Here is a 27,231-nt window from a genome sequence, read left to right as displayed (position 1 = left end):
GGACTGTGGGGAAACCCACGCGAACGCTGGGAGAACAAGCAAACTCTACCCAGAAATGCCAACTGAGCCAAGGCTCGAACCAGCAACCCTGCGACCTTCTTGTTGTAAGGTTACCTACTGCGCCACTGCTTCGCCCCACTGAAAACTTAAATACATTTTATTAATAAACTAGATGTAATTTAAATAAAAAGATATATTTTGCAAAAAAGCATGCATTACACAAACTAATATTACCGAAAACTTGACCCTAAGAGAATCGTCAATGTATAGTTGGGTCATAACTTCTAAAAATAAAATGAACATAATGAACATAATGTATGCACTGAAATAAAATATTTATTTTTATTTTGACTAATGCATATTTAATAATTCCTAATATAAATATTATATTTATATATTAGTAATATACATTTATAATATACCAATACATTGTGCAAATTTTTTTTTATCCAGTCGATTCCTGCCAACTGCCAGGGAACATTCTCAGAACTTTGGTTAACGCTGTGTGTAGGTTCTTTGCATTTATTAAATTAATATAACTACATAACTATTAAAGATAAAGTATGTGTTACTATTACCAAGACTTTATTTTTATTTGAATAAAATTTTAAATGTTACGAGAATATTAAGATTATTATTATTATTATTTTAAACTATTGACTTTATAAAAATTTACATATTGAAATTATAAAATTACTGAGTGCACTTTGCATGAATATTAGTCTGGATTAGGAAAGCCATTCAAATGTTATTTTTGCAATAATGGCCATGCTTCTGTAATGTAAAAAAGCAGCATTGTATGATGTGTGAATGAGAAATAGAGCAAGAGAGAGAGATAGAGAAAGAGCACTCGATTCCCTGAACGTGGAGCTAAAGACTCCCAGCATCCCAGCGGCTTACATAAACCAATACAGTGACTGAAATCTTCATATTGTGCGAGTCTACTCATTATGCGTTTGGTATTTTCCCTCCATGACGCTATTATTTGGTCTCTTTCATACTGTATGCGCTCATGATATTTGCTATTCAGCTGACATTCTAAAGCACTCCACATGCAGCATATAAGCACTCCTGCCTGCTTCCACTGCAAATGGCCACTCGCATGTTCTGCTTGGAAGGATTTCCAGTCGCATACTGCAGGATCTCTGAGGAAGAATGAAGAATCAGTGGAGTAGTCTTCACTCTCACACACACACACATACACACTTCAATAAACCAGCTGTGCTGCGTGAGTCACTCCATCTGTAGCACGTTAGCATTTAGCTTTGGTAATGCCACAGCAGTCAAGCATGCTGAGCCAAACCCTTTCATTGTGCCATGGCAACAACAACAAGGTACAGTACAACATTTGTTCAACGTTTCCTTTAAAGGCGTAAAATGTGCTGGCTAGATTTGAATAACTATCAACTGTTTGGTCCCAAAAATGTAAGTTTACTCACTATTTACTCTCCCTGAAGTGTTTCCAAACCTTTGAGTTTCTTTCTTCTGTTGAACACAAGATACGTTGAGTAAAGATGAAAACCTGTAAACACTGACTTCCATAGCAGGAAGAACAAATACTATGGAGGTCAATGGTTAAAGCTCTTTTCAAAATGTCTTCTTTTTGAAATTCATAAAGGTTTGAATAAATGGGTTAGTAAATGATGACAAATTTTTATTTTATTTTACTTTTTTTAAGGTGTACTATCAGATTGGCAACAATATATTATTATATTACATATACATACAGTACATCTGGAAAGTATTCATAGCGCTTCACTTTTTCCACATTTTTTATGTTACAGCCTTATTCCAAAATGGATTACTCTCACTTATTTGCTCAAAATTCTTCACACAATACCCCATAATGACAATGTGAAAAAAGATTTTTTGAAATTGTTGCAAACTTATTAAAAATAAAAAAAACCTGAAAAATCACATGTACATAAGTATTCACAGCCTTTGCTCAATACTTTGTTGATGCACCTTTATCAGCAATTACAGCCTCAAGTCTTTTTGAATATGACGCCACAAGCTTGGCACACCTGTCTTTGGGAATTTTTGCCCATTCCGCTATGCAGTACCTCTCAAGCTCTATCAGGTTGGATGGGAAGCATTTTCAGATCTCTCCAGAGATGTTCAATAGGATATAGGTTTGGGCTCTGGCTGGTATGTTGTGAAGCTACTTTATTGATATTTTGGTGGTGTGCTTTGGCCAGTCTGGGGTGCCACAATCTTTAAAATCTTCAAAAATGTTTCTGTCAATGTTTTCAAACAATTATATTTGATTTACCAAAGCCACACAAGTGCAACTTTTACATCTGTCACATTCATATCGAAGAGGTTTAACATCCACAATGAAGCTGTGTACTGTAAACTTGATAACTTTTTTGGTCACATCTATAACACGTTTATTTTCCTCATTTAAAAAAAAAAGATTAATTTTTTTCTGAACCCATAACTCTGTAGTGAGCTGTTTTGGAAAATATAAACAGATGTTTCAATATAATACTAACATATACTTTCTCTGTGAATTTACTTTTTAAGTTTTTACTGCAAATGTCACATCCATAACATTGGAATTGCTTTATAATGCAGTATAATATCATAGTATAAAATATTATGTATTTATTAGGGCTGTAATGGTGCAGAGAAGTCACGATTTGGTACATCAATTTTGGGCTTACAGTTCGATACGGATTTGGTTTAGTACAACCGGGATTAGCAACAAATCTCCAATGCTTGCTTGTTTATTTTGAACAGGCGGAAGTGTTTTGTCAGTTACAAAATCAGAACTAAAAAGCTACAGTACTTGTGAAGCAAAATACAAAATAAATATAATAATGAAAAATATAACTTTTTAGATAGGCGACTGCATATTAAACTTTCAATTATTGAGCTCAACCCGCTTATAAAACAACAGAAAAACAGTAATTGTGCATAAGATTCAGTAAGCTTCCAAACTGAAATCTCTTTTAATGAAAATGCCAGCAAATGTCATCCATAACAGCAGGTGCAGCAAGCAACAAATGTTCAATCTTGTGCACGTGTATAAAGAAAGAACTCGTGTGAGCACAAAATGAGACAGAATTTTATATTTCCATATTTTCTATGTAAAAACAGTAGATGGGAGATGTGTTAATAATGGAACCGTTTACTGTTTGGTCCCAAAATCTTAAGTTTACTCACTAGGATTCAAACCACAAAGTTCAAACACACAGTAAGATATTTTGAGGAAATCTAAAATCCTGTAATAATTGATTTCCATAGCAGGAAGAACAAATACCACACTATTCAACATTCTTCAAAATTTCTTCTTTTTGTTAAGCAGGTACTCATAAAGGTGTGAAACTCATAAAGGTTTGAGTTAATAATGGGTGTGTAAATAATGACAATTTTTTTGCATTAACTATCATTTTGAAACAACATATTATATAATCACAAGACAGTTCTTTAGCTGATTGCAGTGGTGGAAAGAGTAAAATCATACTCGAGTAAAAGTACCATTACTTCCACAAAAATGTAGTGCAAGTACAGTAAAAGTATCTGTTGTAAATATTACTCAAAGTATAAGTGTACTCAAGAGTAGTGAGTATTATGCTGGGAAAGGTTGATGCGTTTAGATGTAATTTGTGTGTGTGTGTAAACGTAACAGTCTGTAGTGCATTTATTATTGTTTAAGGCCATTTCGGTCATCATACTGTAAACATTTGTTATCTTATCAGTGACATTTAGTCTAAACAGTCTCAGGGTCATTGCATGTAAAGTATCTTTTTGGACATTTTAATGCCTTCAAAAAGTTTCCTGGAGGTTTTAAGGTTGTTTAGTATGTTCAGCATGCAAAAAGCAAGTCTCTTGCAGCACTTTGCGCATGAACACCATGTTTTTTAGATGATGTGTTAAGATGAAACAGTTTCAACTGCAGCAGAGCTCATTACTGTCAGTTCCATAGCAGTGGACCAATCAAAATAAATCTGAGGCTGAACTAGTGTTGCAAGCTTCTGTGTAACTTCAATTTAGCATGACAACAGCAACATGGCAGAACTACTTCTAAACAATTACATCCCACGCTTTCAGATGCATTTTTTGTGAATGCCTGTTAATTTGTTGCACTACTGTAGACTTTTCTGCTTATAACATGACTTATCGTGCGGTGCATGAGCCAAAGCATGACCCTTGTACTGTGATGTTTTAAGACAAATACGAATACTGTTACACCCTGTGGTGGAAAAATAAATTATTATTACTAAATTATTATTACAATATCATTATTATTACTAAAACATTACTAGAAACTAGGGGTGTCAAAATGAATTGTTTCTTCAGTGCACCATGATGCAGACATGAACAATTCGGTATCGGTTCAGTAATAATCATAACCGGTTATTATGTACTGAGATCGTTTGTCACATGTGTTATATGGCAGTAGCTCACTATGGCGAGGGAGGAAACAGCAAGTAATTAAAACGCTCCAACCACTTGAAAATAAGTTAAATGCACAATTCACTGCTTGTGAGTTTGCAGAGCGAGTTTTCTTCACTGCATCGCCGTCTATAATGGATCAGCTGATCGCCGCGGCCGTTTTAACATCAGTGTCCGTGTCACTGTTTGGAACAGCGCCAGAACCACACTGACCATTTGAGACAATAACAGCCTTTTCTGTTGAGCATGGGATCAATCATAGGCATTTAAGAAATCGCTCAAAACGCAAGCGGGATAATATTTCCTTTTTTTTTTTTAAATTAATAATTGTAACCGAAGTGAACCGTAGAACCAGTGTAGGTTCACAGCTCCACTAGAAACACCATATATTAGGAAACATATGCCTTTCTATGAAAAAAATGATACAAAGACATATATTTCAATGCTCTAATAAGAGTTGTGAGTCATCTATAACGAAGTGGGCAAGTGTTCCTATTTGACTGACAGATCTATTCTTTCCAAAGAATAAAATCTTTTTGGAAGTAAACCTTGTAAGACTTTCATTAGCCTAATTTCGTTTGATAAGCACAAAAATTTCTTTCAAAACTATTTCTAAATTCAGTTCTAATATCCAGCAAACTAATAAATAAAAAAAATAATAAAGTGTTATATACAAACACGCATTCTATTCTTATGTCCCATGCAGTGACACATACATCTCCAAAACACACTAGGTAAAGAGAACTAAGCTTGTTTTTATAAAAAATATATATATAAATATGGATATAATAAATAAAACTACTAATAATAATAACATTATACAAATGCAAATTGTCATGAATAAACTAAAAAAGCCACCCAAGATGAAGAAGGCATAGATGCTATGGTTTTTGTATTTATAAAGTAAATACTAATCTTTAATTCTTTTTCATGTGTAAAAATATTTTGTCTGAAAACCACGCCAAACACTGTATGATAGGGCCCTATGTCTCTTGATCAGTAAGAGTCTTTTTATTTGAAATTGCCATGACAACGCCTTATTTTTATACAAATGTACTGTAGCTTTTATGATATTATTTATATTTCATAGCTGCTAAAAATAGAAGAATTGCAATCACTGGAATAAATGACATTTTACAGTATTAAAACAAACAAATGCAACCTTGGACAACACAATATTTCATATGGTAGTTTACATAAGAATGTATGAACGCAAGTGTGTTTGTGTATGTAAATGCAGGAAAAAGGTATTAAACGATCCGAGAGAATCAATTCAAAACAAAAATAAATGCATGTTACTTACTGTTGAAACCAGAAGTTTACATACACTATATAAAAAGGCACATAACCAATTAAAAAAAAAAAAAAAATCAGATGTTAATGTGACTAAACTTTTTCTCTTTTAGGCAAGTTAGGATTATCAAATTTGTTTCTGTTATGCTTAATAGCAGAATAATGAGAGAGATATTTTTGAGAAATTGTTATATATTTTTTTAAAGTCTACTTTACAGACAATGAGATTATTCTGCCTCTGAAAAAGCTCAGATGATGGTGTCAAGGTTTTAGAAGTTTCTTATTGCGTAGTTTACAACATTTGAGTTAATTAGAGGCACAACTATAGAATAGTATTTAAGGAAAACCTCAAACACTGCTTCCTTTTGTGACAACATGGGAAAATCAACAAGCCAGAATCAACAAAAGCCAGATTACAATTTGCTAAATTACAAGGGGAAAAAAGAATCATTTTTGGAGACACGTTCTGTGGTCTGATGGAGCTATGATTGAACTGTTTGGCCCAAAATGACCAGTGTTACATTTAGAGAAAAAAAAGGAAAGATAACAAGCCGAGGAACACCATCCTAACTGTATGGGGCAGCAGCATCATGTTGTGGGGCTGTTTTGCTGCAGGAGGGACTGGTCCACTTCACAGCATAGATAGCCTCATGAAGAAAGAACATTATGTAGAAATACTGATGCAACATTTGAAGACATCAGGAAATTAAAACTTGGTCACAAATGGGTCTTCCAAACTGACCATGACCCAAAGCAAACTGCCAAATTAGTTAAAATGTGCTTTCAGGACAACAGAATGAATGTTTTAGAGTGGCCATCACAAAGCCCTGACCTCAATCCTATTGAAAATTTGGGTTGAGTTGAAAAAGCTTGTGCGAGCAAGACAGCCAGCAAATCTGACTCAGTTACACCAATTCCGTCCAGAGGAATAGGCCAAAATTCCTTTAAACTATTGTGAGAAGCTTGTGGAAAGATACCCAAAACATTTGATCAAAGTTATACAGTTTAAAAGCAGCGCTAAAAAAATACCAAGGAAATTTATGTAAACTTTTGACTGTCTAAAAATTAATAAAACATTCTTTAAAAAAAAAAAAAGAAGAAAATCTCATTATTCTGGCATTTAGCAAATGCAAATCATTTAGGTAATCCTAACAGACCTATAATAGTAAACGTTTAGTATGATTTACCATCAGACATTTTTTTAAAAATGATTATGTTCCTTTTTTTAGAGTGTACTTCTGGTTTCAACTGTATAAAATAATTAGTAGAAATCTGTCACACTTTTGTCAGAAAACTTCAACACTTTTCATTTAATTTGTCTCACGAACTAATCTGTTCATTACAACCTTGCAAAATATATTAGACTTGCAAGAAACATGAATAAAATCTAAGAAAGCAAATGAATAACTGGAACGCTAATTAATTCCTGCTTAACATCTTTATATAACACATACTATAATGTTTAGATGTCTGTGGTGATAATGCACTTGGTGAATCATCCTAAACCTTAACAGCTAGACTGATGAATATTAATCAGGAGACATAACATTTGCTCAGTCCTAAAGCAGGTAAGTGGGCGATAGACATAGTAAATTACCACTTGCATGTATGTTCATTCCATACCTGAAGCAACCCGACTTCAGTTTGTTTGTTTTATGTGGATAAATCCAATATTTCTTTGCACAATGATGGAAAGTAACTCCTCAGACAACCTTTAAAGTCAACGCGGTGCCAATAATATACAGTATATGCGCAAATCATGTGAAATGTCACTACAGATTATTATTCACGTGGGATTAAACTGCATCTTCGCTCTGTAAATGTTTTGTGACAGAGACTGAATTAAAGGCAGCGGGAGAGAGAGTCAGTTCCTGTGGGAAGATTACGCAACACCAACAGTAAGAGCTCCTCAGCAGAGGCACATTTATTACCCCCCCACACCGCAGCCTGCACCCATCTGCTAAAGCACGAGTAATAGGCTCACCTGAGGGGACTTCATTTCCGTTTCACACACACATTTAATGCGCAAAAGTCATTGCTTTTCTTCAAGCTCTGAGATAAGGCTTGATTTCCATCTCGTTCCTGACACACTTAACTGTAATTAAAGAAAGACTCAATCCTCTTTTGCAGCAGAGTCCTCTATTTATACTCTCTGGTTCCCTCACACCTCCGTTTATCTTTTTTCCGTCCCTCAATCTTTCTTTTTTGCTTTTACTTTGGCACACTGTAGGGTCAGGAAATTGGTTATATTGTGAGAGATTAAAGCAAAAATAAAAACCAAACCAAAACTGGTCTCAACACCAGGTAAAGTGCCTGCAGTATCTAGACAGCATTTGCATCATTGGCATTTCAGAAAATTATATTTGGAATGGACTTTTTCACCATAAACTGTTGAAGATTTGACTTGAATATTACAACCTAGCAAACTACAAATCAATACCAAACCAAACCAATAGATGACATTCAGGCATTATAAGTAAATTCATATATGATATTATAATGCTGAAGCTACCCCATTATCATTTTTTTTGTCTGAGCATTTGTTTTAAATCTCCCAACTAAAAGGTAAGCTACCTATCCAATAGTACCCAGCAGTGGCAGTTCTAGTTTAAATGGCACCCTGGGCGAATCACCCCAAATACACCCCCTCCCCATCCCCTAAGAAATAAAGACAATATGTGGTTGACTATATAAATATTTAAATATATACATGTTGAATACATTTAAATATATTTATTTATTTTCAGTTAACATAACAATTTATATTATATTCATTATTTAAATAAATTAATACAATTATTAATATTATTATTATTATACAATTATAATTTTAAATAAATAATAGAAATCAATGTGAAGACACAACTATAGTAATATGCTAGGATCACTTACAAAATCTTCTGCTTGAATTGTAATTATGATTGTAATAACGTTCGTTGTTGTTGAGGGAAGAAGAAGACAGGGTCGGCGATTCAGGTAAGCAAATATTTTATTTATCTTTAAATGCCACCACACATGTATCGGTGTATGTGTGTGTGTGTGTGCTCTCTTCTCTCCCGACTGCTCCTCCCGTTCTCCTTAAGAAGGGAGTCTCTCCGGCCCAATCACTAGAAAGACAGGTATTATTTATCATTTCTGATTGACCCGCTGATTAGCCGCCGGGCTCCTAGCATGCTCTCCCCCCTTATTGGGTGTTCGATCACGCTTACCTCTCCACAATGATAATTCTATACAATACAAAAAATATATTTTATAGCATTATCTGTTGTCTTAGACCTGACTCATGGCCACCTCTACATAAAAGGCTGTTACTCCACTTTCACAGCGCATGAGCAGCGTGTATTTTATCGGCGTGCATGTAAAACCCTGCATTCAGATTGAGAGCAGAAGCAACGTGTGTGAGGCACGCGTGAACGGTTTTCTGTGCGCATGCATCAGTTTGTTTTGATCAGCGTTGTTTCGGTTGCACATAGAGAATAACAAACTTGTGCGCGCAAAAGACTCCAAATGTAAATGGACCCTAACGTCTTTATTCAGGGATTACCAACCTTAATTACCTCACCTGCATAAAGTATATCGAAGCTTTTACTGGGGCACAGTTGATTGATACTGGGGCACAATCTCCCTGTGCTGCCCCCAGCAAGCACATATCTCCCATATTGCTTATGCCTTAATCCGCCAGACAACCTTTTTAGGTATGATCACTCTGTTTAAAATTTGATATGAACATCCGAGATATCTTTTGGTAACATATGAGAATTTACATGTTTGAATAAACTAAATTAGGCATTTTAGGCACAATTTAAGCACAATTCTACCCAACTACAACCTTAATAAATACCTACTCACGCACTCAAAGCACAAATCGAATATGCAAATCCTGCATGAATTAGTATGAGCAAAAATTAATGACTTTAAGATTACCACACCTTGATAACCTTTGTTCCTTTTTACACTATTGATATTTATATACAAGATATATATATATATATATATATATATATATATATATATATATATATATATATATATATATATATATATATATATATATACTTTCATGCCGTTTTGCACACCGCAAAATATTACAAAACAACAATGTCTATAATTTGTAATCACATAAATTTGCCTCACCTATCTCCATATGAACAACTTTTCTGCTGTGGTCAGTTTACTTGGTAGCTCACCTTGTACAGTGTTGTGTTTTTGATACAGAGTGATTGGGTTCGAGTCCAGTTTAGCATGGTTCCACAAAGTTCATGAAGGTAATGTAAAATTAAGATAAATTATGTGGCCGTGGTGAACTTTTCTCCTATATTTGCTTTTTTTGACTATTTGTTGGGAAGTGGTTGCCTAGGTAATTTGTACAACAAGCCCTGCCTTATTCATTCATCAACTTAGTCCCTTTATTCATCAGGGGTCGCCACAGCGGAATGAACCGCCAACTTATCCAGCATATGTCTTACACAGCGGATGCCTTTCCAGCAGCAACCCAGTACTGGGAAACACCCATGTACTGTAACATTCAGACATATACACTACAGCCAAATTAATTCATTCAATATCACATGTCTTTGGCGTGTGGGGGTAACCAGAGCAACTGGAGGAAACACACGCCAACATGGGGAGTTCTAGTGGATTTGCTATCTGAAACGTGCAGCAAAATGTACCCAAAGCAATGTATTTCCAGACACATGTGTTTCCAATGGGCCTGGGTGTGATTAAGAAAGTAAACCAAATTTAGGGCTGCATATATTTACAGTTAAATATTATTACTAGCACAAAGCTTTCAGTCTGTGCTGTCTTAAATTCTTAGCTCGCTTTCATAATTTTTGCGTTTATTCTTGTGCGTTGATTGGTTTGCTAAGCTGAACATCCAACTGCCCAGATGCCAAATTAATCATGATGTATCGGGAGAACTGGCACCAGCATAAGCCGACAAAAGAGAAAAATGTGTGTAATGGCATAATTCAAAAAACTAACCAGACCAAGATGCTCACCAATGGATTGATATTGATTGATGACTGATCTCCGTCTTGCTGTGTCTTGGCCCTAGCTTTGTGGTTCTCAAATCCTCGCCAAACTGCATCATATCTAGCGTTTCCATTATTCCAACATTGTCTGGTGACTTGATCACCATTGGGGTTACACTTACAGTAAGCACAATATACATTTGATTATATTCTAAACTCCCAGTTTATTGAGTGTCATTATTTGTCTACATTTACAGCATTTTTGGGAATTGGAATATAAAAACTTTAAATTCACAATCTAGAGAGCTACAGTACCAGCCTAGAAATAATTTTACGTGTCACATCATCTCATCTTTTAATATTTAATTTGAAGCTCTGTACTTAAAGCATCATAGGCATTACCATTTTCAATGTACAAAAAATACCAAAACAGTATTTTTGGGTATTAATTGGTCATTTATATCTAACATTTGGGCCTTTATTTTAATGACCTTAGGACATGGTCTAAAGCGCACAGTTGCCTGAATCCACTTTTGCTAATTTAAGGATGGGAAAACATGATTTAAAATGGTTGTCTTTATTCTCTAATAATAAGTCATGGGTGTTTTTTTGGACATTAACATACTTTAAAATCGAGTTGTGATCATTTACATGGCAGACTTTGCAAGTGGAAAAACTGAATGCTTCACTAGCAAGGAAATAAATCTGCTCATGTACAAGGTTAAATTTCACCTAAACCCCTGAAGTGAAAAATGCACGAGAAGACGAAGTTCACACCCCTTTATTTTGTAAAATCTAAAAATGTTTGTGCACTGCTGTGTGCCCCTGTGCATGTGATAAGCAATGTGTACACGCGTATATACTAGAGACACATATTACTAACTTTTAACTCTTTAAATAACTGCACTATTGACTTTAAACCAGCTTTTAATTGGTCAATGGTGTGGTCTATTTCAGTTGCCTCAAAATAGCAACACAACAACAATGTGCCCTATAACACCTTCTTTTCAAACCAGTATACCCATGGACACACAAATTCAGACCAATGAACGTATTACCTGTGTTAGGCTAAAATTAGCTAAAACACTTTTGTAGCAGCTGCACTGCATTGTATGTATGTACGTCAAATGTATGATAGGAACCTTGAACTCTAAACTAACTGATCTGTCTACAGTGACAGAATTTGAGGCACTTCAGGTATGTCTGTCTCTGAACATCTGATGTTCAAATTTAAAAGGCAAATAGAATGAAAATAATTTTTTTGTAAGCTGTTTGGACAGAACTGTGTGTATGTAGAGTTTATGTACAGTCATATTGTGGTAATATAAAAATAATACAACCTTTATATCCCCCCTCTTTTTTTTTTAATTTGCTGATGTTCAAATATAATCCAAATCCCTCCCAAATTGATTGACAACTGCATAATAACATGTCTCCGCAGTAATGCAAAGCAACTGGGACTGTTGAGCTCGCTGTGATCATCAGTACTCATCAAATGTGATCAAGAATGAGTTTTACAAGTTTAAAACGTTTTTAAAACAGAGCATGTATGTAATAAATTACAACGATTTTACTGTCTTTATTTTTTCACCACAGTCGCATGTCAGTACAATTAGACAAGAAGATGCTTCAATCCCGGTTTGTGGACATTAAATCAGGTTTATTACCTTTACCTGTACATTAACTTAACAGATATCTATACTGCAGTGAATATTAAAATGTATCCTGTCACATTTGTCATGCAAAAACAAGTGTAAAGTTAAACATGTGCTGTGTGTGAACTTTGTAACAACATTTTGTGTGACTCTTCGTTGCAGAAAGGCTTGAATTAACTCCACAACAAACACATCAAATAATCATTGGGAAAGTTTTTACTGTAGTATCTCTCACAAACATTATGTGAGATCTGCTTCCTTCATGTCTGTCACTGTGCTGTTTATCTGATGCAGCCGAGGTGGAGATCGAGGCACACTCTGACAGGCACATGGGAACAGTGGGCAGGGAGAACCAGCATTAAAGGCACAGGCACCAAAAACAGCTACATTGTGTTCAGAATAGAAATCCCACTATTCTGAAAGGTATAATAAATAATCTGATGGGGGTTTTGAGCTGAAACTTTACAGACACATTCTGAAGACACAAAAGACTTATATTAAATCTTGAAAAAGGGATAAAATAGGTGCCCTTTTAGACGGGCTTTTAATTGGTCAATGGCATGGTCCATTTCAGTTGCCTCAAAATAACAATGTGACAACTATGTGCCTTAAAACATCTCCTTTTCAGACCAGTATGTCCAGTTGATTTTTAAACAATGTTCCACAGACCATGAACATGATACTCAGGGTAGCCTAAAACTAGCTAAGAACATTTGTGTTGCAGCTGGCACCGCACTGTGTGTATGTACGCCAAATGTGTGTTAGGATCCTTGAACTCTAAACCAACTGTAAGCTCATATTTTGAGCCATTTCAGGTACATCTGTCTCTGAACATTTGATGGTTAAATTAAATCTATTTTGTAGCTCTCTATTTTCTATTTTGGGCACTGTAGACAATTGATGAATCATCTGCACTCAACATCTAATGTACTCCCAAACAGAAAGAATTTTTGTGTAATGTGGATGTTGAAAATCTAAATATTCAGATTCAGAATCTAGAGGATTGTCAACATATCCAGAGTTTCCACATTGAACAGAATCAAACCAAACTAAACCCAACCTAAAATGCTATCTAGGCAGGCTGCACACTGAACTTTGAGACACAGCCAGAGAGAGAAAGTGAGAGAAGAGAGGGTAGCATCCAGGGATGAGCAGCAGGATAACTGGAGAAACACCTACAGTGCAAACTGTAAATCCAGCATTTGAGGAGGCCCCGGGATTGAAGTTTGGAAGCCCACAGGAAGACACAGGGATGGCTGAAGGACAAAACTAGGACTTCACATAGAGGAGGAGAGGAGAGTGGGAGGAGAGAGACAGAAAATACAATAAAAAAAGTGTGCAAAAGGCTCACTATGGGGGTGGCTGAGGGCAGGGAAAGTGAGAGATGAGGATATATTTCTCCTGACTCGTAAAACCATAGATGTTTAAAGATCAGTGTCAACGTGTGGGAGCATCTGTGCTTATTAGGAGGGTGAAATGAGAGCGAGAACAAAAATAACAGCAGAGAAAAAAACAACAACAGAGGGACAAAAGACTGAAGAATGAGAAAAATGTCTTATTGGAAGAGAGTTATTGCACTTGAAACGGAGTCAGTCAACATACGTCTTCTCATTTCATATATGCAACTATAACGTATACAAACAGCATATCCAAGTGCTATTTTCAACTCCACATTCACTGCTTGAATATTGTTAGAGCTGGTACAATACAATATTTCAAGATAATACAGAATACACGCATTGAACCGCTGAAGTACTCCCACATAAGTGACCCCTTCAATCAGTTTGGTTAAGCTTATGTAATATGTTTTACGGTAAAAGCTCTTCTTGGCTCTGTAATAAAGTATTTCAGCAAATGTGCTGTACAAAATGCAATGTACAAAAGGGGATATCTTGTTTTCCAGCTGCAGTTTGCCCTCTCTAGCTGACTCAATCCTTCCTTCAATCTGAGAAATACATTTCTGAAACGTCCTTGATGTTATCAGCCTAGCTGAGCTGTTACAACATTCCAGATTTTATGTCTAACTTGCATCCATCACATTGTAACACAAATGCAAGGGCAAGAGCGATAAGTCTTTTTTATCCTAACAAAGAAGCCAGTTTGACAAAATGTACAGATTTTTATCAGAACTCATTTATACTGATACACTGACAGAGGAGCAAACTAGAGCTTAGAATGCCTAGAAGGAAAAAAGCCATAAGAATACATTATGGGTCAGCATTTCGCAAGCGTACTGCAATGACAATAGTTGAACATTAGTGTCATTTAGGCCTGCACAATAAAAAGTTTCAGCATCAATATCGCAATGTATGCATCTGCAGTAGTCGCATCACAGAATCTGTAACATTGAGTCGGGAATATATTTGACTTGGAGAAAAACATATGTTTTTTTGGAGTAAATTGCAAAGTTTAACCATAAAGTTGTCAAAATGTTTATCATTTGCATGTGTTTTTAAGGCCTGTGAATATGTAAGCATTTCAACCCAGATTAAAGCATTCAGGCTAGGGCTGGGTGATAAAATCGGTATCTGTACTTAATGACTGGACACCATTGTCAATATCGATTAAAAAAAAAGTTTGCTATGAAAGCTACAATGTTGTTAAAATGTGGCTGCTGAGCACGCATATTGGAAGGAATGTCAATAAGCTTAGGGTGTACGTGTGTCATTTCCAAAGGAGGCACACGACTTGCACGACGCGCAAATAGGAGCGACATTCGCACTTGCCACTTCAGGTCAGAATAACAACACATGTGAAAATGAGTGCGGTAGAGCAGCAGTGAGGAGATTTTAAATAAAATTGGATATAGGGATGTCCCCAGAGAGGCTTTTTGGTTTCTTTTCGTGTGCCTCCCAGCCCCTAGCTCGCTATCTGAAGAGTTTTAGCATGGTGGTAATGTAGTCATCCAACTTGCAATATGTATTTGAATAATGATGGTTAATTCCTTTACCTAAAACCTCAGATTTGATTATCATGATTTGTGTTGTTGACAGAATTTTCGGTTTACTTTATTATTATTATTATTGACACCTTAAAGTTTGCTTTAATTGTTCAGTATTTACACTTTACTATTGCACACACTTTGTAAAGTTTTATTAATCAAGTTTAAAAATCACTGCAGAGGTCTCAGACCATAACTATAATGACAAACATGTACAGAAACAACATAATTTACAGATCGTGATTATTATTATTATTATTATTATTAATTATTATTATTATTATAACCTTTATTTTAACATTAAAGACACATTGAGATTAATAATCTCTTTTACAAGAGTGTCCTGGCCAAGATTAGGCAGTACACAAGTCACATAAGTCCAACAGACAACAAACAAAAAACAATTTACAGTTAACATAAATCCCACTGACAAACTATTCAAAACATCTACAAACCTGTGTTTCAACTTCTGCATCTTTTATAGTCTTTTAAAAGCATGTAGTGAAATCAATTCTTTGAACTGCAACTGTGTTTGCAGATTATTCCAAGCAAAGGGTGCTGCGTACTTAAAAGCCTTTTTTTCCCATCTCAGTCCGCACTTTAGGAACAGACAGTAAATAAATATCCTGTGTCCGAAGACCATAGTTAAGAACAGGCTATGATGGGAGTAAACCCAGTATAGATTTGTAAACAAGGATATGCCAATGCTTGAGCCTACAAATGGACAAAGCAGACCAACCTACCCAAGTATACAGCACACAATGATGAGTTAGGGGTTTAAAATGAGTTATAAATTTTTTCCAGCAGATAAATGACAAACACTGACAGTCAGTCAGAATCATTTGAAATATAAAGGATTTCCACAATTTAAAGCTCTGCTTGATCTTATCCACTCTTTTCAAAGATTATTTATAGATAATGGAAGCAATTGATTACACCATGGGAATGATAATGATTAAAATACATGGAAGTTATGCAAGCCAGTAGAAGTATACAGTATATCACTGCAGCCTGGAGACCTACAAGTGGGAAGGACTTCCGCCATGAGTAGGTTGGTTACGGCTAGAAGGGTTACAGCTCCAGCTACTGAGAATGTGCACAAAAATATAGCGTCATTTTTTTGATGCTGTACAACATTTTTATTTTATTTTAAATATTGTGTTTTTTTCATTACTGTAAATGGTTATGTTTAGGGTTTAAGTAGGTGTAGATGTTAATAAAACACAATTATGGAGTGCCTCTTGAGGTTGGTAATTATGTGACGTACTGTATATAAATAGAATTAATACAATTTTAGTTTGGCAACGAGAAGAACAAAGGCCTAAACATAATAATACATCTCACTCATTTTCCTTCAGCTTGTTCGAGGTGTTTGGACTGTGGGGGAAACCCAGTACCCTGGAGAAAACCCACACAAACACAAATCTCCACACAGAAAGGATTTGAGAATTTGTATAACACTACAAAAGCCCTGACATCCAATATAGTGCACTATATAGTGGATATGGAGTGGTTGTTGTGTTTTAATAACTAACATGATGATTGTAAAACAGAAAAATGAGTTTTGCAGTAACATGGGTAACAATTGTAAATGACCCACACAAGTATGATTAGTATAGTATGCCATAATAGCTGCATATGCTTTCCAGAATTTCATTAAAGTCACAGTAAAACCAAAGTTTACTGTGTTTATTTTGCAAGTCTGCATTGTTATTATTTGAATAACAATCAATCCATGAAAGTTAGTCCACTAAAAAAACAAAAAGTTTATTTAAAAGTTTATAGTCTTTAATCAATGTCTGACCATTTGCTTCCACATTTTGAGTTGTGGTCCTTCTCTGTTGATGTAAATTTGACCAGTTCACCCACAGTATTTATAACCATGTTTCTATTACCTGTAGTTTGCTACAAATGAATGATGACAATTCCATTATTCCTTTGAAATACACTGATGTAAAGTATTTTTGCAGCTTTTAGTGCCTTTCTTAAACTGACTTGAGGGTGGTCAGTAAAGTGGCTTTAAGGACTAGGTACTTGCGTCAAAATATTAATACAATGTACATAAAGGGCCATGACACCCCCCACTTTTGGTTCAGGTCTACCTCAGAATTTTTTCAAATGATGCATGATAATGGGCATGGAGCTCCGCGAGCAAAGGGCATGCTTTAACCATTAGCCCTGCTGGTAATCTGGAGGATTTAGGCGAACAAATGTAGCACAGCGATGTATCTAAATGTGAACAAACTCCTGATAAAAGACAACGTCCGCCATTCTCCAATTCTTGTACTGCTCTCCCGACAAAAATGCTTGCTGCACACACACAAAACTTTGCTGTATCAGCCCTGACTGCATCACTGGGAAACATGCAACAAACCCTGTGGATCATGGAAACAAACACATACGACCCTTCATGAACAGCTAATTACTATGTGCTGTGGATCTGTGGACGCAGTCTCACCCAATCATCAATGTAGGATCTCACAGCTTGGCACAGACAGGTCTGCCTTGCTTTCGATAAAGCACGCACAGTCATGATTAATTAAGAAGCTGGCTCTTCTCATAGGATAAGAAAACTCCACTATCAATAATAATGAGAAACCAACGCTTCATCTGCGCTACATTGCCGATTTTAATCCCGCCCCAAAAATCATTTTAAACCCGGCAGCTGAAATTAGCTTACAAAAGCTTAAAATTATCCAGTTTCCCCCACAATTAACAGATGCTAACATTGTCTTAACTGATGCTCAACACACACAAAGCTGTTAAAATCTCAACAAAGTACTCAAGGGTTTCGTGAACCTTTAATGTGTTCAAAGGGACAGGTTTGGTGGTATGGGAAAATTTAAGGGTGGGCTAAGGTGTAAGGGATGCAGCACACAGGCGTGCAATGTTTATAATGCGTGGATATTAATATAATAATTTAAGTGAGTAAATATTTGTCATGAACCATATTTCTAAAAATAAGCTTGAAATGTTGTTGGTAGCAGGGTGGTGTTGATGTAACAAGCAAGCGCTCCAAAGGCTGTAGTCCATTTATAGCCTAATATTAGCTTTTTAGTTCTTGCGTTTGCATTTAGGACCCAAAAGTGATGAACATTATATTATCCTGTGAGGATTATCTGGTTGGACAAAATGTGTAAGTGTAACTGTGTGTTTGAACACAGAGCTTTTTATTTGCAACCTTTAAAAAGTCTATGGGAAAATCCTATGGGGATTTTATCGAGGGAATCAGTTTTATGCTAGCAGCCGATTAGCCTACAAGGTGATAGTTCCTTCACACTTTTTGGAATAAATTCATAATTTTAGATTGGCTGGGATGATTTTGGAAGATTTCTCAGTAATGGGTTGCCGGTGGAAGGGCATCTGCTGCGTAAAAACATATGCTGGATAAGTTGGTTGGTTCATTGTGGCGACCCCAAATCAATAAAGGGACTGAGCCGAAAAGAAAATGAGTTAATGATTTTGTAAGACAAATAATCCTCATAAATTTAACATCTAGCTTTTTATCATTTTCTGAAATGATTCTAACAGTATGCTGGTACATAATTTAAATAATCAAATGTTAAAAAATGGCGAAGCAGTGGTGCAGTAGGTAGTGCTTTCACCTCACAGCAAGAAGGTTGCTGGTTCGAGCCTCGGCTTAGTTGGCGTTTCTGTGTGAAGTTTGCATGTTCTCCTTGCATTCGCGTGGGTATCCTCCGGGTTCTCCAGTTTCCCCTACAGTCTAAAGACATGCGGTACAGGTAAATTTGGTAGGCTAATTGTCTGTAGTGTATGAGTGTGTGTATAAATGAGTGTGTAGATGTTTCCCAGAGATGGGTTGCGGCTGGAAGGGTATCCGCTGCGTAAAAACTTGCTGGATAAGTTGGCGGTTCATTCCGCTGTGGTGACCCCAGATTAATAAAGGGACTAAGCCGACAAGAAAATGAATGAATGAATGTAAACAAAATAACACTTCATAGTCTTTGTTGTATAAAAAACAAACTATTAATCTTAAAATGTTCTAATTTCGTATACACTCTTTAAATACACTTGAAATCTCACAGTCATAGACCTTCAAAATAAAGCAAACTAGCAAATGAAAAACGTTCACCATTTTAAGGTTAAACTTCACAATGTGGTTACAGGTCAACTATATGGATGAATAAGCTTTAACTGAACTGACACAATGTGACTATTGCAGATTTGCAAATTGAGATATCGATGATAAAACGATATATTGTGCAGCCCTACAATATAGGAAAAAATCTAAACTATTGAACTAATTTTAAAAAGTATAATATAAATACAACCTCACAAGACATGTTCTACTCTTACAGATTTACACACATTTGTTACATAACATTTTCGAGAGATAATAATTACTTTTCACAGACCTATGGCTTTGAATGTGTGGCTTCTGGCTGTAAATGGTACAGCTCTGCATTGGCATTGCTTCGTCCCCTGGTTACCAGGACACACTCCTGCTGCCTGGCAACTCAGCGGCTGTGTGTGTGTGTGTGTGTGGGTGTAGCATGAGGAGTGCCAAGAGATGAATTCTAGTGTTCAGAGACTGAGATGAAGGATTATTACATTCTGACCGCCAGCACCTGCAACCCTTTTTTCGCTTTCCAGTGTTTTTAGGAGATCCACTTAAGCTCTGCAGTAATAACTAGTGGCAGTGCGCTGTTACAGGTTCAAGACCAGGTGAATATGATGGGTTGTGCCTTTTTTATGAGCTATAAAGGCTAGTGACACCTCAGTAAAATGACATTTAATCAAACATGCAAACACACTATGGTAAATCTGATATGCATAACTACAAACTAAAGCTCATTTGAAATATAATGTGGGTTCAACAGTAAAAGAAGCTTAAAAATCAGAAGTGTAGAGGCTAAAGGTCTTGCCTGGTAATTGGAAGGCTGCAGCTTTGTGAGGAGAGCTCATGAGCTTTCATCATTATTACCTTAACCAAGGGTTTCTTCAGCTAGACTGGCCCTGTAATAAGTCCACTATCACTACCTTTGCATAAAAGGGTCTGCTAAATCACTTTATCAGAATCTTTGGTTGATGGAACCATCAGACAGCATTAAGAGGTCTAATTAGCACCAAAAGAAATGGCTTTTAATATGAATATGATGACTTCGGGCTAAATATGATATTAACTTTACTTATCAGGTGAAAAGCGATTTATATGTGGACTAAAAATAGTCATTCAACTGAGAATTACTGCATTTTTCCACCTAGAATGACTTATTTCAAACCTGTGTGATTTTCTTTTATAGACACAAAAGGATAAATTAGAAATATTGTTTCCATTTAATTATGAAGAATTGATTAAAAATGACACAAAGAACTGTATAAAAATATCTACACACTATATAAGGAACACAAAACATGAAGACAATCCTTGACAAGACAGTGAAGTGAAGAAAAACAGGAGCTAACGGTAAACAGACAGATGATGATGATGAACTGAAAACAAAAAGGTGAAGTGAATTAGTGTCCATGGCAATAGATGAGTGTCGGTAAACAGAACAAAGGAAAACTAAGGCCCTGTCCGTACGAACACGGGTATTTTCAAAGCAGCAGTTTTTATTTAGATGTGGCCATTCATCAAAATGAAAATGCTGTGTTTAGTGACTGAAACCAAAACTTAATAAAAGAATAGTTTGCTTTATTCTGCCAGGGTGAAGATTTTTTAGAAAAGTGTGGTCATGTGGCCCCTTAAACGGCAGTTTTTGCATAATGGCATCAACAAGCACTCTGTTTTCTCCTTTTTATTGGTCAACACGGCTTTATACTAGGGCTGGGCAATAAAATCATTATCAATATTTATTGACCGAACATCACTGTCAATATCGATTAAAAAATGATTTGGTATGTGGTTTCGCTATGAAGCGCTGTAGTTTAAATGTGGCTGCTCAGCGCGCGCCCTGGAAGCACTGCCAATGCGCTTAAGGTGTAAGTTTGTCATTTTTCAATGGAAGCGCGATTTGCATGACGCGCATATGTGAGTGACATGCACATGTTGTGCAAGCAGTGCACATGTGGCATAAGCGAATTTTCCAGGCGCCCCTAGTTAAAAACATCTCAAATTTCCCGAATGCACAGAGTGCACCGCGATTCTTGTAAGAAGAACCAACCAATCTGCTTCACACTTTGTGTGTTCACATTTCAACAGCAGACTAATTACCTTAGACAAACACAGCGCACCCAAACACTGCAGTGTTGTTTACTCTTCTCCATAAACTTGTCATCCTCTGAGAAAACGCTTGATCGTCGCTTAGTTACAAAAGATGACTGAGGAGCGTGAAGCCCATTGTAATTGGTCAAGGAATCTAGCGCACGCTTGTCACTTTAGGTCAAAATAACAACACATGCGAAAATGAGTGTGCGGTGACTAACAGCAGTGAGGAGATTGTAAATAAAAAAGGATGTAAGGATGTTGCCAGAGTGGCTTTTTGGTTTCTTTTCTTGTGCATCCCAGCCACTAGCTCCTCATCTGAAAGAGTTTGTAGCAGAGGGGGTAATGTAGTCATTCAACTTCACAATTTGTAATGTTGCAATATGTATTTGAATAATGATGGTTAGTTCCTTTACTTATAATCTCAGATTTGATTATCAAAATTTATTTTGTTTCCAGAGTTTGAGTTTACTGTATCATTATTATTGACACCTTACAGATGTTGATCTACCTTAGTTGCACACACTTTGTACAGTAACATTTATCAAGTTTAAGAGTCTCTTTAACACTGTTTATTTTATTATAAAGAGATCAGATATTTAGTTTAAATAGTTTTGTTTTTAACTATTAAACTATTTGCCTTAGTAATGTTGGTCAATTTAAAAATAAAGTGGTTTAAAAATACTAATATACCTAAATGCATTGGCTAAAATTTTTCAACAATTATTAATATCGAATGATATGAAACATCATATGGTGATTTTTTTTTTTTTTGCAATATCGCCCAGCCCTACTTTATACTATGTCTGTTGACTCACCATACTATTGACAATGCATCACAATGCATGCATATTTTTTTTTAATTCCATGACAGAGAATCTTAAAAAAAGGAGAACCCAGACTCATTCTGAAAATGTACCGCTATATACCAAATGCATCCCAGGAGCTGTTTTTTTTTTTTTTTTTTCAGTTTTTGTTTTCGCAAATCTACTAGAGGCATCTGTGTACGCTTTTTCAGATCTCTAATTTCTCTCGCGAGTGCCAGTCGCACCTGCTGTTCCCACGTAAATCCACCAGAGGCCACTGTCCACTGAATGAATGACTGACTGACTGAGCGATCGACTCCTCCTTTTTTAAAACCAACCAATAGTGTTTTCAAAATTACCGATTGACCTGATCAAAAAGAAAAGCCCTCACCTGATTTTTACCATGTTTTTTTTTCAGATTTTACCACATTCTCCTTCTTTTATTTACTTGTTTATTTTATTTTTTGTCTTCTGTTTTGTCTAACAGAACAGTACAGAATTCTTCGCCAGACTCAAACCCTGTTGTCGTGGTCAGCTCTTCTATGCGTCTCAAGTCCGCTGACGTACATGGCGAACTAACTAGACACTTACTGGTAACAACGGGATATCCTTCCATATGGAGGTAAGCAGTCAGCTAGTAAGCGCAAAAAGGAAACATGCTCTTTAGCATGCATTTTAAAGATCAAATGTAGCCATACGTTTTTCTAGCTACATTATTTGCAATCTCCAGAAATATATATAGGACTTCATTTTCAGAATGAGCCTATGTTGAAAAAGGAAGGTGGGAAAACTAACTACAAAAACTAAGAACAGTGCAAATAGTGTCTGTGACAAAAATCTTTGTGGTTAAAACACTGACATTTTAAGATATTATTCACTGATAATGACTGTTGGAAACTCTACCTGACCATTAGCTATTCTTACTAAATCAATGAGTCATTGAGCTGATTCACTTGGATTCCGAATGACACAGAAGTATGGTTTGTTGACAAATCTGATAGTCTATTAAATAATTTAAAACTGTTTTAATTTTTTTCACTTTTGTGCCCTTTATCATGCCTTTTATTCTCTGTATTCTCTAAAATATAGTTTGTTTTCAGTATAAATTTGGTATTCCAATTTGCTCTCTAATGCCTCGTTTCCACTTAGCTGTAGAGTTCGGTGCAATACAGTACAGTACAATGTGATTTACTCTGATCAGGCTTGCATTTCCAATGCCAATAGTCCCTTTACATGGTAGGCTGGGTGTACTACACAAAGTTGTGATTGACGTCATTCTCGCTAAAAGAAGAAAGCTGCACAGCCCATTCACATATTGCCTGTTTTGCGCACTCAAATTCATTATTTCAAATATAGCAGCATGACAAACACATGCAAATAGAGAGAGGAAGCAACACTCCTCACGCTTTCCACACGTTTAGATGTGACATGTGAACGGCCTTGCAAACAAAAATGGACATTCAGTGATTCTGTTCTTGCATCTTGAAATGTGCTGTTTTTGTCACAAGAAGATAAAAACTAAGTGATACATTTTGGTACATGTAACATATACATGTGACAGTGGAAAAAAATAAATACATTTGTATCATATTATACCAAATTATATTGAGCCATAAGTATGAATTAATACTTAGCTTAATCGCTGTTATTCATTACTGGTTCCTCAAGTATTTTTCACAATAATTTTTCAAAAACTGTAAGCTAAAGTGATATAAGTCATGACTCAAACCAACAATGTTGTGAAACTTAGAGGTTTATGAAAATCACACCAAAAGACCAAACTGAAAACAACTGAAGTCCCATTAAACATTTTGAATGACTCAATTACATAACATACCTGCATACATATCTGCATGTTGTTTAAACTTTTTTTATACACTATAATTCTTTCTGGTTCTTAAATCTGATTGGCTGATAGCCGTGCAATATTTTGCCAGTAACATCACAGGTAGGCCTCTTCACCCTACACCTTTGTGTATTACTTTGCCCACATGCAGTCAGCAAAAAGCAGAGAGACACTTCAGTTTGACAAATATTACTGTTGTTAGACAACATAATGTACTTTTGAGGGTTTTTTTGTCGAGAATGTAGTTGTTTAGATTGCAACTATGCAGTTTATTTATAAGGATAGTGCCTATTTTAAAATATTTACAATTTCTGAGAGAGCTCGTTGGTGACCATTAACCTGCCATAGAGTAGACCAAAGATGTTGACACTTTCTATCCACAAGATGGTCACAGAACTGCATAATAAGTAATTACGCTTAGATTATATCAGTTTGATTTCTAACTGCAGCTGATCAAATCATTAAACTGGTAAGCATACCTGCCAACACTCCTGTTTTTCCTGGGAGTATCCCATTTTACAGACCAATCTCCTGCAACCATCCCGTATTTCATTTCTTTTTAAAACTTGTTAATTATTGTGATATTCAGATTGCAACAGAGAAAAACTGTAGACTGTAACACTGTAAGAAGATATCTCTGTAGACGGATGGCATTTCATGTCACGTTCAGCCTTATAATCTTAAAGTGTGAGCAAAATCAGCTGTTTTTCATCACTTTAGACATTAGGCTAGACAGAGTCATCCAAACACTAGCTCTAAAGTGACGTTGGTGAATTAGTAGCAGCTTCTGCTGTTTTGATGTCAGCTGCAGATATGAATGAATGCCGGAAGAAAGTATTTCCTTATAAAAAAGGATTTTGACACTCTCTGTGTTTGTTTTTCTAATTTATATACATGATTGTGCAGTCGAACTTTTGTATAAACGCAATATCACTCAAGTAGCAGTACGATATGGCTGTATGTCTGCACTGGTGGGACGCTAAGACATGCCTCAAGTTTATAAAAAATTTTGGAAAAATACTGGATAAGTATTTTAAGAATGTGGGTATCGAATAAATCATTCACAGTGCTTTATAGAACTCAGTGGAGCTAAAGATTTCTTCCTTCCCTGTTTCCTCACACCTCCATCCAACCCATATCTATGAAAACAAGAAATGTTATCCATCTTGAAAGACATTTTGATTCTATAATTGCACCATGGGATTCTGCGAGGAATGAGGGCACTTCCAGTGAAGCTATGAGTGAAGAAACAGGTGTATACTATGTGAAAGTCTTCCTTGTTGAAAAGCATGATGCATGGATAAACTGTCCTCCCCCCTTATCATGTCACAATCATTTTAATTTATGTTTTATCTTTGTAGTTTAAACCATAAACCTCACATCTAATGAATCGGCTAATAAAAAGGCATACGTAATGATCCCTTGAACACAGATAGTGATGTTTTGAAAGAGTGATAAATAAATAATACCTGTGGTCCCAGATGGTTAAATTGTATGTGCAGTATAATGCGTAATGTAGTTTTTATAAAAAATCTTTTGCATGAATTCTGTTATTAAACCTAACTCAAGCACGCTATTAATAATACATGTTAAATAGGTAGAAATGATCTTTAAGTCCATTATCAATTACTATATTGAATATTAGGATTTTTTTTTTGAGAAGGTGTTGGTTTTTGTTGGATGTACTATATTATGTCTTTGTTATTCATAGTAATAATACTATAGTATTAATAGCTATAGTATTAATAGCCATGTTGTCAATAAATGTGCTCTACTCACTCAGTTGCCCAAGAAATAAAATAACTTTAGTGAGACAAAGATAAAGATTGATTGATTGATTGATTGATTTATATGTTGGTATAAGTAAAAACTTCAACCCAGGCTCTTTCTGAAAACATACCCCTATATACATTTTTGGAGATCGCAAAATAAAAGAAATTTTGCGAATCCACCAGAAGCTGATGTGTATGCTTTTTAAGAAGTCAGATTTTTATTGCGAGTGCCTTTTGTGCCTGCTTTTCTCATGTAAATCCACCAGAGGCCACTGTCGACTGACTGACTGACCAATCGACTGACCCACCCTCTTTCTTCCTTAAACCCAAAAAATAGTGTTTTCAAAAACACAGATTGACCCACCCACACACTTCCCCAAGCCCAATTGGCAGTGTTTTAAAAAGCAATCCAGAAAAAGAAAAGCCCTTGCGGCAGCCTGATTTTTACCATGTTTTCAGATTTTACAACATTTTTACCTTGTTATTTACTTATTTAATTTTTTGGCTTCTGTTTTTATCTGACCTGCTTTCTGGAGCTGTTCTTCGCTGGACTTAAACCCTGTCATCGTGGTCAACTCCTCTCTGCATCTCAATTCCACCAAAGTGTCTGGTTACATAATTCGCAATCTCCAGAAATGTATATACTGTAGTTTTCAGAATGAGCCTATGTTTATGTCTAACATACACCTAGCGCAATAAGGTGTAAGACCCGTTTAATGCGATTTGTTGCTATTTTTAGACCAACGCAACTATAATTTTCACATTTTGCACCAGGTTGTAATATCAACAGTGTAGATTTGTAATAGCAAATAGAAGTAATAAAATGTTATGGCACATTATTTGTGCATTGGTCTTCTGAGGAACTGAAATAGACCGTGCCACTGACCAACTGAAAGCTGGTCTAAAATCCAGCAACAAGCTCGTTAGTTATGCGCCTATGCAGGTTCTAATGCTTAATACACACAGGATGATGTTTGCATGTTTCTTAACGCTCGAGTTCTAAAAAACTGAACTTCAGCAGACATTCACACTGCGTTAACCAATCAGGAGCTTGCTCCTGTGAGGGCGTGATTATGACGCAGCGCCTGTTGTTGTGTCCCGGGGGAAATTCTCCTGCCGACACTGACAACAGTTCATCAAACTGGGCTCAGCTCAGTCAGAAAGATGAGCTCACAGAGCTGAGTGCAACTTTGAAAGGATCTAGTGGACGCAAACACAGCTCCAAACGAATCAACGCTGTTTTTCAGCTTTCATAAAGCACATAAACACAGCTATTCTCTCAATAAAATCCATGTTAGCCATTTAGCAACGAAGCTACAGTCACCGGGCAGACAGAAGCCCTGCCCATGACGTGAATCTGCGTCTATTGCTCAGTGAA

The 27,231-nt window shown here is 35.9% G+C and overlaps 1 protein-coding gene and 1 long non-coding RNA gene across 16 annotated transcripts in view; one reads left to right on the top strand and one right to left on the bottom strand.

Moving 5' to 3' along the window:
- Window positions 1–27,231, top strand: part of LOC141375883 (uncharacterized) — a 266,551-nt gene that overhangs the window by 82,302 nt on the left and 157,018 nt on the right. For 5 of the 6 annotated variants that reach the window (XR_012384684.1, XR_012384686.1, XR_012384682.1 and 2 more), the window contains exon 4: window positions 22,723–22,857. The exons of the other annotated variant lie outside the window; for it this stretch is intronic. This is a non-coding gene — a long non-coding RNA (uncharacterized lncRNA). The remainder of the gene's footprint in view (window positions 1–22,722; window positions 22,858–27,231) is intronic. 6 annotated transcript variants of the gene reach the window in all.
- Window positions 1–27,231, bottom strand: part of iqsec2b (IQ motif and Sec7 domain ArfGEF 2b) — a 176,056-nt gene that overhangs the window by 77,038 nt on the left and 71,787 nt on the right. The window lies entirely within an intron of this gene.

Source organism: Danio rerio, chromosome 8 (assembly GCF_049306965.1).
Source record: "Danio rerio strain Tuebingen ecotype United States chromosome 8, GRCz12tu, whole genome shotgun sequence".
Classification (NCBI taxonomy): Eukaryota; Metazoa; Chordata; class Actinopteri; order Cypriniformes; family Danionidae; genus Danio; species Danio rerio.
This window is presented reverse-complemented; position numbering and strand designations above follow the sequence as displayed.